We start from the raw sequence: 7,944 nt of genomic DNA, 5'->3' as shown, positions 1-7,944 counted from the left end.
CCAACTGGAAAAGAATTTAAACACTAACATATTCTTAGAAAGTAACCTAAAAGGTAAAGAAATCTCCCTATGTTATTCAGCAGAGCCACATGAATGAAAAATTCACCTGGCCTAAGGTGGTGCAGATGTATACATTCCTAAGACTTCCGCTCTGTTGCAGGAAGGCCCACCTTTTCAATACTAGTAGAAACAAGAGGCTAAGGAGGGTTGCAGAGGTAGGAAGAGAAAAGGAGAACTGAAAGATTAAAAAAAAAAAAAAAAAAAAGGAGTGGTTCTTCCTAGAGCCCTTTATAAATACTCTCTGTCACCTGGTTTTCTGTTTTCCATCTAAATGGCCAGAAGGAATTAATGACTATGCCCTTTCTATGGTAGAGACTCACCAGGGCCCTGAGGGCAGGGGAAGAATCTGAGTCTTGCCTCACATCAGCCAAATCTTACCTAATCTCTCACACATATTTCTCCCCTCCAGTCCCGAGGCTTCGCCCTGGACGCCCTCCCCGCCCTCCCAGAGGCCCATTCCCCTAGCAGCCCCACTACCCAGAACAGAGCATCCATGGAGACATCTAATATATCACTGACTGACTTCTAATCATGGGTCGAGCCCACTAGGTCACTCTGTAACATTCATCTTAGTTTTAAAAACATGAGAGGGACATTGTTGGCAAAAATCCAGGAGTAATGAATTCTATGTTCTAGAAACAGAGAAACTGAACTATTTCAGTTTGAAAGGAAGAGCTGGCAGAAAACCAACAGAGCAAAGTCCTCTGGGGGGAAAAGAAAGCAGGCTGGTTAGTTAACTTGTAGGTCTGTAAGGTGGGCAGATTTCTTTAAAAAGCAAACAAAGCAATTTTAGACTTGAGAGACTTAATTGGCATCCAAGGCCAAGAATATGAATAATGTTATATCAAAACCTTGCTCAAGTGAGAATTCTGCAATCGAAGCATTTTGACTCTAATAGCTAAAATTTAAGGGAGAAGAATATAGAAAGGCTGTTTATTTTTCCAGTCATATATTATAATATATACCATTCATGGTATCAAGATTTAAATCTCATCTTTTTTTTTCATCATCATGGCAACAAAAGTTTGATGCTTTTCAGAAGTTCGATGTCTAAGAAAATAAAAAGTTAAGCTGCTTTTGTAGGTTACAGACAGTGCTAGGATACTAAGATGCATTTGTTCTTCCCTCCATAAAATGAGAAACTTCATTTATGCATATAGGAAAATTAGGGAATTGATAGTAGCTTAATACAATTCCAGATCACTTTGGTAGTGAATAAGGAATAAAAATCTATTTGTTTTAACCCTTTCCCTTTCTTTTAACTCTCTCAGTCCACCTAAAATATTATCAGTGAAAAGAAAGGCACACAGGAAGAAAAACAACAAAGCAAGAGCCTGAGGAAACTATACCTATGTCATCCTCTTTCAAATTATAAGTTTCATTGTAAGTATCATTGGATGGACAAAGATTTATATATAAAAATGCCCATTTCTGGGTTATTAATTTTATTACAGCAAAAAAATGGGAAACAATCTAATGTCCAAAAATAGGAAAATGTTTAAGTATTTTAATGTTTAAGTATTTTACAGTATGTTGATATGGATATGGTGGAATGTTTTACAGCCATTTAAAGAAGTCATACTTTCAAATAGCAAAAATTAAAGAGTGAAATACCTACTAATTGTGGGAATAAGGAGGAAAGGGAACTCTCATACAATGCCAGTAAAAAAGTGAATTGTTACAGCCTTTTAGGAAAGTAACCTGGCAATATCTATTAAAATTAAAGATACATTATCCAGACAAAGAACCTGATGTAGGTAAAGAGTATTAAAAAAAACAAAAGCAGGACTTCCCTGGTGGTGCAGTGGTTAAGAATCCACCTGCCAATGCAGGGGACACGGGTTCGAGCCCTGGTCTGGGAAGATCCCACATGCCGCAGAGCAACTAAGCTCGTGCGCCACAACTACTGAGCCTGTGCTCTAGAGCCACAACTACTGAAGCCCGCATGCCTAGAGCCTGTGCTCCACAACAAGACAAGCCACCGCAATGAGAAGCCCGCACACCGCAACGAAGAGTAGCCCCCACTCGCCACAACTAGAGAAAGCCCATGCACAGCAACAAAGACCCAATGCAGCCAAAAGTAAATAAATAAATAAATAAAATAAAAATTGGGTTTGTTTAAAAAAAATAAAAAAAAAACAAAAGCAAAAGCAGGTAAGGACTATGCCATGGAATCCTCTTATACAAACATAGAATACCTTTCATGGATGTAATCCAACTGAAAGAGCCTACTTCCAACTCCCTAACCACTCATAATGTCTCTGGGGTCCACCACTGTGGGATCCTCAAGCCTTGCCTTTCTCTTTAATCCCAGCCCTCTGGGTAATACTATCTCTCATTTGGCAACCAGTCAACGATGTTCAGGGACCACCCATATTGTTCAGCCCCCTACACGCTTCCCTTTCTTCACTCGCTTCCTCCCACCCACCACATGTTAATTGCCAAGTCTGGTTAACTCTGAATTTACGATATGTCCCCCACTTGTCCCTTTCCTCTTCTTCCTATACCATCTATCCTGACTCAAGGCTGTATTACCTATCACTTGATTATCCAATGGTAAAACTGGTTTTCTTTCCTCCTTAGCCCTCCCTGCTCCAATTTATTTTACACACTGTGACCAAAGCAATCCTTCATGCCACTCTGACCATGATACTCCCCTGCACAGAGCACTTGATGCCTCCCCTTTGGGTGGAGAGCAAACCCCAGCGTCCTCCACATCACAACACTCCATGTCCTCAAGCACCTGGCTCTAAACATGGCCTGAACTTGCAGCCCCAGTACCTTTGTGTGTTGAATGGTATACTGTGTTGAATAGTATCTCCCCAAATCCATGTCCACCTGGACCCTCAGAATGTGACCTTTCTTATTAGGAAACGGGGTCTTTGCAGATGTCATTAGTTTAGATGAGATCTTGCTGGATTAGTGTGGGCCCTAAACCCAATGACTGACTTCTCATCCTAATGAGAAGGCCACATGAATACACAGAGGGACATACAGAGGGAAGATGGCCATGTGAAGATGGAGGTAGAAATGAGAATGATGCAGCTACAATCCAGGGAATGCCAAGGATTGCCAGGAGCCACCAGAAGCTAGGAAGAGTCAAGGAAGTATTTCCTGGAAACTTCAGCAGGAGGTTATGATACCTTGATAGTGGACTTACACCTTCCAGAACTATGAGAGAATAAAGCATTGTGTTAAGCCACCAAGTCTGTGATAACTTGTTACAGCAGCAATAGGAAACTATGCTAAAACCCATGGGAAGGGCAGCAGGGTCAGGCACTAGACAGGTGCCATTTTGAAGAGCAGGGCTTCCTGTGACAAAAAGCAGCCCCTGTTCTGGCGCTCAGGACTGCTGAGGCTCTCCTCAGGCACCTAGATGCCATCCCCGGCAAAAAGCATGAACTGGGAGGTGAACGTTCATGGAAGACACAAAAATACAGTTAATAGGAAATTTAAGAGCATTCCTGCCCACAACCCAGCTGGGTAGGGTGTTCAGGCATAGTTCAGTTATAGTAAATTAAAAACTTCAATGTTACAACCCAAAGCTAAATGTGAGACTGTGCTACCCCATACTAATCAATGTTTGGCTATTTTTTTGTTTTATATCAAAAAGTCATATCACTACAATGTGGTGAATTTGCAGCTTTTACGGCCAGGACCCTCTGATGTTTTTTATTGTACTCTCTGCTTAATACAGCCACAATTCGTCCTGCAGGTCCGTTAGAAGTCCCTTGGACAATCAGAGAGCAAGTTAATAAAGACCATTATACCATGTGCTCAGCTTCTTTGGAGAGAGCGAGAATCATGCTGTGAATCGGTATTAAGGCTAGTGCAGCACTTATCACATGCACAGAGCACAGTGAGATCAAGGAGGTGGGGGGGGGAACAGACAATCCAGGTGGAGGCCAGGCTCCCTGCCCTCCTCCCCTCCCCCACTGGCCCTAGCAGGGAAGAGCTCATATTGGTGGACCAGCTCAGCCATCAGGCAGGAGCAAGAGTCAGGCCCAAGCTTAGTCAGGCAAGACTTGGCCCATCAGCCAAAATCTCTCTTCTCCCCCTTCCCCCACTGCCATCCAAGTGGATCTATTTACTTAAGGTTAACTTTCGTGCATTCAAGGAAAAGTATTCAAAAGTTACTTTGGTTTTGAAAAATTAATGCTTGACTTTACAAAATCAAAACCCAAGGAGATTTTCCTGTAAGCTTATAAATTTATAAAATTTTATAGATATAGCTAAATTTAAACAACCCCTTCTAAAGGGGCTTTTTAAAAATATATATATTTATTTTTGTATTTGACTTGGCTGCGCCGGGTCTTAATTGCCGCATGCAGGATCTTCGTTGAGACGTGCGGGATCTTTAGTTGCAGCATGTGGGCTCTTTTAGTTGTGGCATGCGGAATCTAGTTCCCTGGCCAGGGATCGAACCAGGGCTCCCTGCATTGAGAGCGCAGAGTCTTAACCACTGGACCAGCAGGGAAGCCCCTCTAAGGGGACTTTTGATGAATGTTTGGTCTCAGTTAATTAACCTACTTTAAATATTTTAACTACATTTATAAATTTAATATATTCAATTTATTTTTTTTAAGTTCTTCAGTTGTCTGACCAAAAAACAAACCAAAACCAAAACCAAAAAACACTTTCCAAGTACTTAAGTAATTCACATATATCTAATAAATTAATCTTATAAATATGTTAATTTTAAGTTTTTTAAATGTCTAATAGTGCATTTACATTTGAAAGATTTCCACTTAAAATCACAAATGTAAATCAATTACTTAGTTACACATTTTAAATAAGCATTACACATACAATGTGTCATTCCAATAGGTCATATTCTCCTAAACATTATAAAAACTTGAAACACTAAATATACAGATTCCTTTACACAAAAATACTAATACCATGTGTTTGATTTTTAGAACACTACTGTATTTAATTGTAAGCCTTCTCAATGTTTTAAAAAATGCTTATTGCTTTAAAAAACGTTTATCTTCTCAAATTCTTTTGATGGTATCTTCTAAAGCTGGTTGAATTGCATATGAGGTCTGGAGCCACGAGTATCTAGGGGAATTTTTCTCATACACCACTACGAAGATGAGTCCCTTTATACTACTAATATATCATAAACTACAAAACTTAAAGAGGGGGCTGACACCAGCCTCCAAAATGGCCTCCAACGATGCTCTCCTCCTGTTAGTCACTTCCCTGTGTAGACACTTCTACTCTGAATGAGGCTGACCTGTAATCAATAGGATGTTGTGGAAATGATGGAGAGTGACTTCTGAAGCTAGGACATAAAAGACATTGCTTCTTCTACCTTGCACACTCTTGGATTTTTTGTTGTGGAGGAAGCCAGCTACTCATGCAGCCCAGGGAGCCGTCTACGTGGTAAGGAACTGAGTCCTCCTACCAACAGCCAGCATTAACTTGCCATGTGTATGAATCACCCATCTGGGAAACAGATTCTCTAGCCCCAGTCAAGGCTTCAAAAACTGTAGCCCTGGTCAACATACTGACTGTGACTTTAAGAGGGACCTGGACTCAAGACTAAGCGGCCTCACCCTTCTACGTAGTCACGCTGAGCTAGCGCCCTGGGCTGGAATCCGACCTCAGCCTCAGCCTTGCCGGACCATGGACCTTCCCAAAGTGAACGAGCTTTGAACCTTCATGAAAATGTGTAAGCAGGATGCCAGTGTCCTGAACACTGAAGAAATGCACTTCCTGAGGGAGTGGGTGGAGGTCACTGGAGGTAAAATACCACCTGCTACTCATAAAACTAAATCAGCACATACCAAGGAATAAAAACCAGAAAGTGAGAAAGCAGAGGAAAACATAAAGACAGATGAAACGTCAAGTGAGGAAAGTGATCTAGAAATTGAAGGTGCGATTGAACCAGACACGGACGCCCCCTCAAGAAATGGGAGATGAAAATGGTGAGATAACTGAGGGGATGATGGATGAGGCAAAGGATAAAAATGTGGCTGCCATTGAGGCCCTAAATGATGGTGAACTACAGAAAGCCATTGACTTGTTCACAGATACCATCAGGCTGAATCCTTGCTTGGCCATTCCATATGCCAAGAGAGCCAGTGTCTTCATCAAATTACAGAAGCCAAATGCTGTCGTCTGAGACTGTGACAGAGATATTGAAATAAATCCTGATTCAGCTCAGTCTTACAAGTGGGCAGGGAAAGCGCACATACCTCTGGGCCATTGTGTAGAAGCAGTCCATGATCTTGCCCTCGCCTTTAAACTGGATTATGACGAAGAGGCTAGTGCAAAGCTGAAAGGAGTTCAACCAAGGGCCCAGAAAATTGCTGAACATCAGAGAAAGTATGAGTGAAAACATGAAGAGAGAGAGATCAAAGAGAAAATAGAAAGGGTTAAGAAGGCTCGGGAAGAACAAAAGAGAGCCCAGAGGGAGGAATAAGTCAGAAGACGATCAGGAACTCAATATGGCTATTTTTCCGGTGGCTTTCCTGGGCCAACACCTGGTAATTTTCCTGGAGGAATGCCTGGAATGGCAGGGGGTATGCCTGGAATGGCAGGAATGCTTGGGCTCAATAACATTATTAGTGATCCAGAGGTTCTTGTGGCCATGCAGGATCCAGAAGTTATGACGGCCTTCCAGGATGTGCCCCAGAACTTGGCAAATATGTTGAAATATCAGAGCAACCCAAAGGTTGTGAATCTCATCAGTAAATCTTCAGCCAAATTGGGAGGTCAAGCCTAAGGCCCTTCTGACAAATAAAGCCCATGCTGAAGGAAAGATCACCTAATGGATGTCGCAATAATACAAAGCAGTGTACCTCTGACCTTCTCATGAAGAAAGCTATGGTGCTTTGAAAATAATCTCTCTCCCTCTGTCCCAAATGCAGTTGAAACAATTTACAGTGGTTTGCTATTAGAACAATCATTCAGATAACATTTTCCTACTGGGAATTAAAAGCTTTGTAAACACTTTTTAAACCTGAAAAATATTAAAACAACAACAACAACAATTAAGCCCTTCCTGCTAAAAAACAAAACTCACTAAGCTGTTCCCAAATTCCCGATCCACAGAAACTGTGTAAGATAATAAACATTTATATTGTTATTAATATAAATTTGGGGGTAATTTGTTATGTAGCAGCAGATAACTAACATCCCTAAATCCAAATCATATCATTATCTAATTTTCAAGTCTGATTAGTTCTTAGAAACCTCCAGTCAGGTGACTACACCATTGCTTGGATTAAACTATGTATTGTTTCCTCTCCTCCTCAACATTTTTTTTTTATTCTCTCTATCTGTTGGGTCCACAATCATACAGAAACATTAAAGTATATCTAATTCTGCTTCTCATAAGCCTGTTCCTGACTCTACCACAAATTCAAGGAACTACATTCTACTGCCACTGATCATCACAGCATCGTCCACTGGACCAGATTGAAAGTTTATATTTTAACAATAAAAGATGGAAGCACCTTTTCCAGAAATCCGCTGCTAAAATACCCAAGAAGTCTAATAAACATCTCAGACTTAACATGGTAAAAAAGAGCTCTTGATTTTCCCCTCCCCTAGCCTACTCATCCCAGTCTTCCACAGCTCCGTAAATGACAGCATCACCCATCCAGATGCTTACACGAAAAACCTAAAAGTCATTCTTTTATTTATTTATTTATGGCTCTGTTGGGTCTTCATTTCTGTGCGACGGCTTTCTCCAGACGCGCAGGCTCAGCAATTGTGGCTCACGGGCCTAGTCGCTCCGCGGCATGTGGGATCTTCCCAGACCGGGGCTCGAACCCGTGTGCCCTGCATTGGCAGCCAGATTCTCAACCACTGCGCCACCAGGGAAGCCCCTAAAAGTCATTCTTGATTCCTCTCTTCTTCTCATACAATCAA

General features: G+C 41.4%; 1 pseudogene across 1 annotated transcript; it reads left to right on the top strand.

Annotated features, from left to right (window-relative positions):
* Positions 1 to 4,010: 4,010 nt before the first annotated feature.
* Positions 4,011 to 7,702, top strand: LOC309660975 (hsc70-interacting protein pseudogene; annotated as a pseudogene). The gene has a single exon. The product of its transcript is annotated as a hsc70-interacting protein pseudogene (transcript).
* The last annotated feature ends 242 nt before the right edge of the window (positions 7,703 to 7,944 follow it).

Source organism: Balaenoptera physalus (assembly GCF_965194825.1).
Source record: "Balaenoptera physalus genome assembly, chromosome: 5".
Classification (NCBI taxonomy): domain Eukaryota; kingdom Metazoa; phylum Chordata; class Mammalia; order Artiodactyla; family Balaenopteridae; genus Balaenoptera; species Balaenoptera physalus.
This window is presented reverse-complemented; position numbering and strand designations above follow the sequence as displayed.